The sequence below is a fragment of the Solanum dulcamara genome, chromosome 6 (assembly GCF_947179165.1).
Source record: "Solanum dulcamara chromosome 6, daSolDulc1.2, whole genome shotgun sequence".
NCBI lineage: Eukaryota > Viridiplantae > Streptophyta > Magnoliopsida > Solanales > Solanaceae > Solanum > Solanum dulcamara.
Genome location: NC_077242.1, coordinates 45,000,102 through 45,008,944, shown reverse-complemented (window position 1 = coordinate 45,008,944; position 8,843 = coordinate 45,000,102). Strand labels below are relative to the sequence as shown.

The following is an 8,843-nucleotide window of genomic DNA, read 5'->3' as shown; positions in this document are numbered from 1 at the left end:
ATGATATAAGTTATTATGTTATGGCAGCCTTGTCGGCTTGCGTGCCCTGTCATGTTGTGATACAAACGAAAAAGGCTATAATTTATGAAAATGTTATCGCCTAGTGGGGCTCTGTTACATGATATTGTCTTGTTTACGATTCAATGTGACCTCAGCTAATAAATATGTGTACGGGGGGTCCAGGTCGGACCCCAGTCGCAGCTTACGGGGTTGGGTCGTGACACATGTGTTGAGATAGTAAGAAATACAGAGGAAACTCTGTCTAAATTTTCCAGAAATAAAAAGAGAATGAGATACAGGGCTGTAGAATGTCTTGAAAGGTCGTGCCCACAATAATGATGTGAATATAACAAGGATCGTTATGAAAATAACTAGAGCCTAGTGAGAAAGTGGCTAAGGATAGGATGTGGTCCATGTAATGAGAATATAAGGGTAATTAGGCGGTGCAGCCTGGCCTACCGAATCAGCTGCTGGGTCATCGCCCTCTTTGGTAGTTACGTGCCCCACGGGGCAGGATGCGATCATACTAGCACTACTAACGCACTGGATTTCATCAGAACTCCGAAGTTAAGCGTGCTTGGGAAAGAGTAATATTGGGATGGGTGACCCCTTGGGAAGCCCTGTGTGGCTGTGATATGAGCTGATATGCATGTATATATACGTTGGCCTTACATGGCATTGTTGATATAAAGAAGTATTGTGGATACGTGACTCCACTGTGAAAGATGATAACACCCTTTGAGATAGGGGATGTAGCTTTGCAAAACAACTAGTGCATTGCGAATTCATTAAAAGGACAAGTGGTACCCACTTGGATAAGGCTAGGGCTATGAAAAAGCTTGGGATATCGAGCGTCGGAATATAAGTACTGGCTATTTGAGAATTGGAAACGACTATAAGCCCTAGCTAATTATTGACCAAAACAAATGGAAAGTGGCTTCAAATAAATTGCTACGTGACTTGAGTACCAACAATTAGATTGGATTAGCACCTCATGATTGTGTTAAGTTGTCATACCTGGGCAACCAAAGGTATGGACAATATAAAAGAAGGCATAGATATGGTGCAGCGTACCAAATGTGTTGGAAAAGAATCATATGTATTAGAAAATTGGAAATAAGGGTGTAAAGTAGAACCCAAACAGATAGTGACATGGATACACCCCAAAAGGGGGGAAGTGGATATGGAAGATACCAGCGTGGTATGAAACCAATAACCAATAAAATGTATTAATGTGAATACTTAAATTTCAAGTGAGATCCTATGTTGGAACAAAATTGCAAAATTTAAAAGCCAGCAATGGGCGGATAGAAGCCAAGATGATACCTGCGATAGTGTTGAGAATTATTGATAAGGTTCTTGAACAAGTATGACATCATAGAATGGGTGCATACAAAGGGGGTGAATACAACAAGGGAATTACTATAAGAACTTAAACATACTGTAAGGGATAGCCAGGCTATACTCGATTGAAGGTAAGATGTTGGTAATAAAGTTACGGACTACTAGTATTATGGTGTATAAGCAGCAAAACAAGGAAAGGATAAGAGATCTCTCCTATACTGGTATATGAGGAAACTCAAGGGTAAGTAGATGAAGGAAGTAAGAAATGATACAGATTTACGTACAAACTAGTATGGCGATGCTAAGGTATCTTCCGGGCTACTTTAAGTTCCTACACATGTTCGTGTAAAGGGTGTAATATGATGTGTTGTAAGGGAACTTGAAAGAAGAAATGGAAAAGCAATATCACCTGTTCCCTATGCCTACGGTAATCTACCCTCTTAAAAAGACCATATGAGTTAATACGAGGCCCATGAATGGCAACCAGTACAGAGGAATCTTGAAGCACTCGTAAGACCTTGTAAGACCAGTTAACATTCGAGGACGAATGTTCTAAGGGGGGAAGGATGTTATACCCCATACCTTTGCACCTTGGGGCATCGTCTTGAGTCTCTTGAAAAGTGCCACATGATTTAGATTATCTACCACGCTAACAAATAACTCCAAGGAAAGGAGAATGAAATGTTTCATAATAAGGAAGATTGGAAATAGGGTTATAAGAATTCGAAAGGAGTTGGAGGCCGAGAAATGAGTCGTAGGACTCGATTAAATCGCGTAAGATACCAACTTGGAGGTCTTACGTACTTAAGCTACTCGAGTGAGTGTTGAGACTAAGTAGCAAGGAATACATAGGCTCTTGAAGTGCGACGAGATTACGAACCCACGGAAGGGAAATAAGGAAACGACGCACCTACTTGAAGAAAGTAGGTGACTCACCTACTTGACATATGGCAGCACGTGATAGGTACACGTGGAAGCATATGGTGGCAGCTGGTAACACTCCCTGGGGTGGACCCCACCTGCCACGTGGCAACCATGGATAGGTTGCATGGATGAAGTGGCCCAATGAGAGTTTGACACATGTCACCCTTAGGGGATGACACGTGTCACTTCTAATAAGGATATATATGTTCCTTTTGATGACTAAGCCATCTTATTATCCTTTTACACTTAGAAAAAATAAGAGAGAGTTGAGAGAAAACTTGAGAGAACAAAGAGGAGGAGCTACGGGTTGGTCCAAAAGAAAAGGTACTTCTGTTAGTAATATTAGCATAACTCCTTCTGTATAGCTCCGTTTCGAGTAATTCAAGATGTTTTGGAAAGATATTTTATAGGGATATAACTTTCGTTTATCCTCCAAAACCCAGTTTTTCTTTTATCAGCTCGAAAAAGGGTGATGAAGAATGGGGGAGGTGCTGCCTAGATTTCGTTATGGAAATCCTACACAGACTGCTGTTGGTATTTTGGGCATATCTCTTTCTACAAAATTGCTGTAGGGCTGATTTGAAATGGTACGCGACCTTGAGACACATGTATATAACTTTCCTTGAGGCCACAAATCCTGTTTCCCTCAATTACCCCTTCGAAACTAAGCGACAATATAAGACAGTGGGCTTTCCAGATTTCACATTATGATAGTTTTGGCGAGTTTGACGAGTTTAACGTAAGGTAAGGCCTTTCATTTTAAATTGGAGTTTATGGTGTTGTTATAGAGGGTATTATACGTTGTGTAAGTGGCTGGAAATGTGAAAATATCATAAATATGCTTGACGTCCGAAATAAATTGGAATCGCTATAGTTAAATTGTAGTCAAAATGAGGCATTGTGCGTGTGGGGGGCTGTTGCAGATGTGTGATGGTGTGTTGCAGGGCCTAAAGGCATTCTAAAAAAGGTGTGGGAGCTGCTGGTTTCAGCCACAGGACCCTCCTCTCCGCACGATTAAAGGTTTTACGAAATAACGGCTAAACACCCTATTTTAATATTGTAATGTTAAGTAAGTTGTTTGGAGCCTATGTTGTGTAATGTTTCCATGTTTTATGTGTATATGAGTTGCAGGTTATTGTTGTTGGTTGGCTGTAGTGATTAGGGATAGAATTGGGAATTCGGATAGGGTAAGTTATAGAGGAGATGCTGCCCGAATTCCGTTAACTTCTTAACTAGTTAATAAACTAGTCGAGAAAGGAGAATAAGGAGTTGGTTCCTATGGGTGCTTGGTTGTGGATTTAGAAGCTGGAAAGTTGAAGGTTAGTAATATTAGTATTACCTTCGTGTTAAATAGGATTTAGAGGATGACGAGACATGCCAGGCTAAAAGCAGTCGACCAGAGGTTTGTGAAGCTTTCTTTTGGCATGTTTTTGGCATAAGTATGTAAAGCTATTCCTCTCTTATGTTGGCATGTGTTAGACGTAAGTAATGAATAACATGCATATGAGCTGGGGGTAATTCCATTCATAAATTCCAAGCATGAACTATGAGTTTCATTCACCCCGTGATGATAAAACTCCTGTAATAGTTGAGTTGTTGCCTTTTAGGGCTTTTATATGATGAAAGGTAGTATGTGTAAAGTCTGTCTCTTCTTCCCTTTGGGATGTCTTAAATGTAAGTAAATTGAGATACGATTTGAGTATAGAGGTAGTTCCAGTTGTAAGTTGCGAGTATAACTCGTTACTCTAGTTCACTCCTAAATGCTAAGGGTCTTAAATTAGTTAAACTACGACCCTCGAGCCTTCTATAGGCTAAATAGTGATTGGAGGTGTAAGCTCCTACACCTGGGGGTTCTTGGGCATACTATATGATAATGGTTGAGGGATATTTGATATGCTGATGAGTCCAACAAGTATGTATATGCATATTACATTATATATGGATCGGGCCGTCGTTCCTCGGCGTTGTTATATGATATGTATGTATACGGATCGGGCCGTCGTACCTCGGCACTGTTATATGATACACGGATCGGGCCGTCGTTCCTCAGCATCATTATGATATACTGATCGGGCCGTCGTACCTCGGCATTATCATTATTATAACATGATATATGGATCGGGCCGTCATTCCTCGGCAGGTACTTGCGTTATACATAGATCGGACTGTACGTTCCACAGCGCTAAAAGCATACATATGCCTATCATAATAGATGATGTTTTTGTACCATCTAGCCCCTAGCGAGCCGGGTACAGGGTTGATGAGGGTAGACATGACTCTATTTTGTAAGACGCAGGTATAGTGCTTTATTAACCGTTATACTTGTATCTTGCATCCCAATTTCAGTGTTGTCTTAATTATGATGTTGTGTGCTTTATATAATCAGTATATGTATTGTATTGACCCCTCTTTCTTCGAGGGGCTGCATTTCATGCCCGCAGGTGCAGACACAGGTTTTGGGAGTCCACTAGCTCAAGATTCCACCCAGCAAGTTAAAAGAAGCTCCATTGATTCGGAGCTGAGTTTTGGTAGCAAATCTCTGATGTATATATTTATTTATTCAAAGGTATGGTGGGGGCCATGTCCCGCCATATGATATCGTCACTACTCTTAGAGGTCTGTAGACATATATGTGGGTTGTATGTGTAAGTTTTGTTTAGCTGAGTCTGCATGATATATTACAGGTATGTGTTATGGCAGCCGTGTCGGCTTGTGTGCCCTTTCGTGTTATGACACAAATGAAAGAGGCTACAGGTACATAAAAAGCTATGACCCATTGGGATGCTCCTGTGCATGATTATATTATTTGTAAACCGGTTTTGACTACACCTGATTTATATGCATACGCGGGTCCAGGCTGGACTGTAATCAGGGCCTACGGGGCTGGGTCGTGACAGAAATGGTATCAAAGCAGTTCGTCCTTGGAGTGTCTACAGACCGTGTCTAGTAGAGTTTCTTTTATCGGTGTGTTGTGCGCCACATCTATAAATAGGAGGCTATAGGACATTTAGGATGTTTCCTTTCTTTCATATTTAAGGTCGTGCTATAGAGCCGAGTCATAGGAAGTAAAATTCCTTATACTAACCTTTGATTTCAGATGAAAGACAACGTCGATATAAGAAAGTGACTGATGATATTGGAAGTTACAAAGCATGCAGGTAAGCCACGGCGCAAACGATGTGTGCCAGGTAAGGTTTTGAAATACGATTGACATGTAAAGTTGAAAAATTGAAAGGAAAAGTAGACGGAAAGTCTAACAGGCGTAGTTCGAGTTGGACATACGAGGTAAGTCCATCATTTTATACAATTGTTGATATTGGGCACCCTATGAGGCTGTGATATGACGTGATATGATACGTATATATGTATCCTTATGCGTGTTGGCCCTGTGAGGCACTGTTGGTATTTTTTTGCGTTCAGGTGTTGAGATAGTAAGAAATACAGAGGAAACTCTGTCCAATTTTCCAGAAATAAAAACAGAATGAGATACAGGGTTGTAGAATGTCTTGAAAGGTCGTGCCCACAATAATGATATGAATATAACAAGGATCGTTATGAAAATAACTAGAGCCTAGTGAGAAAGTGGCTAAGGATAGGATGTGGTCCATGTAATGAGAATATAATGGTAATTGGGCGGTGCAGCCTGGCCTACCGAATCAGCTGCTGGGTCATCGCCCTCTTTGGTAGTTATGTGCCCCATGGGGCAGGATGCGATCATACTAGCACTACTAACGCACCGGATTCCATCAGAACTTCGAAGTTAAGCGTGCTTGGGCAAGAGTAATATTGGGATGGGTGACCCCTTGGGAAGCCCTGTGTGGCTGTGATATGAGATGATATGCATGTATATATACGTTGGCCTTACATGGCATTGTTGATATAAAGAAGTATTGTGGATACGTGACTCCACTGTGAAAGATGATAACACCCTTTGACATAGGGGATGTAGCTTTGCAAAACAACTAGTGCATTGCGAATTCATTAAAAAGACAAGTGGTACCCACTTGGATAAGGCTAGGGCTATGAAAAAGCTTGGGATATCGAGAGTCGGAATATAAGTACTGCCTATTTGAGAATTGGAAACGACTATAAGCCCTAGCTAATTATTGACCAAAATAAATGGAAAGTGGCTTCGAATAAATTGCTACGTGACTTGAGTACCAACTATTAGACTGGATTAACACCTCATGATTGTGTTAAGTTGTCATACCTGGGCAACCAAAGGTATGGACAATATAAAAGAAGGCATAGATATGGTGCAGTGTACCAAATGTGTTGGAAAAGAATCATATGTATTAGAAAATTGGAAATAAGGGTGTAAAGTAGAACCCAAACAGATAGTGACATGGATACACCCCAAAAGGGGGGAAGTGGATATGGAAGATACCAGCGTGGTATGAAACCAATAACCAATAAAATGTATTAATGTGAATACTTAAATTTCAAGTGAGATCCTATGTTGGAACAAAATTGCAAAATTTAAAAGCCAGCAATGGGCGGATAGAAGCCAAGATGATACCTGCGATAGTGTTGAGAATTATTGATAAGGTTCTTGAACAAGTATGACATCATAGAATGGGTGCATACAAAGGGGGTGAATACAACAAGGGAATTACTATAAGAACTTAAACATACTGTAAGGGATAGCCAGGCTATACTCGATTGAAGGTAAGATGTTGGTAATAAAGTTACGGACTACTAGTATTATGGTGTATAAGCAGCAAAACAAGGAAAGGATAAGAGATCTCTCCTATACTGGTATATGAGGAAACTCAAGGGTAAGTAGATGAAGGAAGTAAGAAATGATACAGATTTACGTACAAACTAGTATGGCGATGCTAAGGCATCTTCCGGGCTACTTTAAGTCCCTACACATGTTCGTGTAAAGGGTGTAATATGATGTGTTGTAAGGGAACTTGAAAGAAGAAATGGAAAAGCAATATCACCTGTTCCCTATGCCTACAGGTAATCTACCCTCTTAAAAAGACCATATGAGTTAATACGAGGCCCATGAATGGCAACCAGTACAGAGGAATCTTGAAGCACTCGTAAGACCTTGTAAGACCAGTTAACATTCGAGGACGAATGTTCTAAGGGGGGAAGGATGTTATACCCCATACCTTTGCACCTTGGGGAACCGTCTTGAGTCTCTTGAAAAGTGCCACATGATTTAGATTATCTACCACGCTAACAAATAACTCCAAGGAAAGGAGAATGAAATGCTTCATAATAAGGAAGATTGGAAATAGGGTTATAAGAATTCGAAAGGAGTTGGAGGCCGAGAAATGAGTCGTAGGACTCGATTAAATCACGTAAGATACCAACTTGGAGGTCTTACGTACTTAAGCTACTCGAGTAAGTGTTGAGACTAAGTAGCAAGGAATACATAGGCTCTTGAAGTGCGATGAGATTACGAACCCACGGAAGGGAAATAAGGAAACGACGCACCTACTTGAAGAAAGTAGGTGACTCACCTACTTGACACATGGAAGCACGTGATAGGTACACGTGGAAGCATATGGTGGCAGTAGGTAACACTCCCTGGGGAGGACCCCACCTGCCACATGGCAACCATGGATAGGTTGCATGGATGAAGTGGCCCAATGAGAGTTTGACACATGTCACCCTTAGGGGATGACACGTTTCACTTATAATAAGGATATATATGTTCCTTTTGATGACTAAGTCATCTTATTATCCTTTTACACTTAGAAAAAAATAAGAGAGAGTTGAGAGAAAACTTGAGAGAACAAAGAGGAGGAGCTACGGGTTGGTCCAAAAGAAAAGGTACTTCTATTAGTAATATTAGTATAAATCCTTCTGTATAGCTCCGTTTCGAGTAATTCAAGATTTTTTGGAAAGATATTTGATAGGGATATAACTTTCGTTCAGCCTCCAAAACCCAGGTTTTCTTTTATCAGCTCAAAAAAGGGTGATGAAGTATGGGGGAGGTGCTGCCCAGATTTCGTTATGGAAATCCTACACAGACTGCTGTTGGTATTTTGGGCATATCTCTTTGTACAAAATTGTTCTAGGGATGATTCGAAATGGAATACGACCTTGAGACATATTTCTGTAACTTTCCTTCAGGCCACAAATCCTGTTTCCCTCAATTACCCGTTCGAAACTAAGCGACAATATAAGACAGTGGGCTGTCCAGATTTCACATTTTGATAGTTTTGACGAGTTTAACGTAAGGTAAGGCCTTTCATTTTAAATTGAAGTTTATGGTGTTGTTATAGAGGGTATTATACGTTGTGTAATTGGCTGGAAATGTGAAAATATCATAAATATGCTTGACGTCCGAAATAAATTGGAATCGCTATAATTAAATTGTAGTCGAAATGAGGCGTTGTGCGTGTGGGGGGCTGTTGCAGATGTGTGATGGTGTGTTGCAGGGCCTAAAGGAATTCTTAATAAGGTGTGGGAGCTTCTGGTTTCAGCCACACGACCCTCCTCTCCGCATGATTAAAGGTTTTACGAAATAAAGGCTAAAGACCCTATTTTAATATCGTAATGTTAAGTAAATTGTTTGGAGCCTATGTTGTGTAATGTTGCCATGTTTTATGTGTATA

The 8,843-nt window shown here is 40.6% G+C and overlaps 2 pseudogenes; both read left to right on the top strand.

Annotated features, from left to right (window-relative positions):
• Positions 1-513: 513 nt before the first annotated feature.
• Positions 514-634, top strand: LOC129893564 (5S ribosomal RNA; annotated as a pseudogene).
• Positions 635-5,974: 5,340 nt separating this feature from the next.
• LOC129893601 (5S ribosomal RNA) lies at positions 5,975-6,095 on the top strand (annotated as a pseudogene).
• The last annotated feature ends 2,748 nt before the right edge of the window (positions 6,096-8,843 follow it).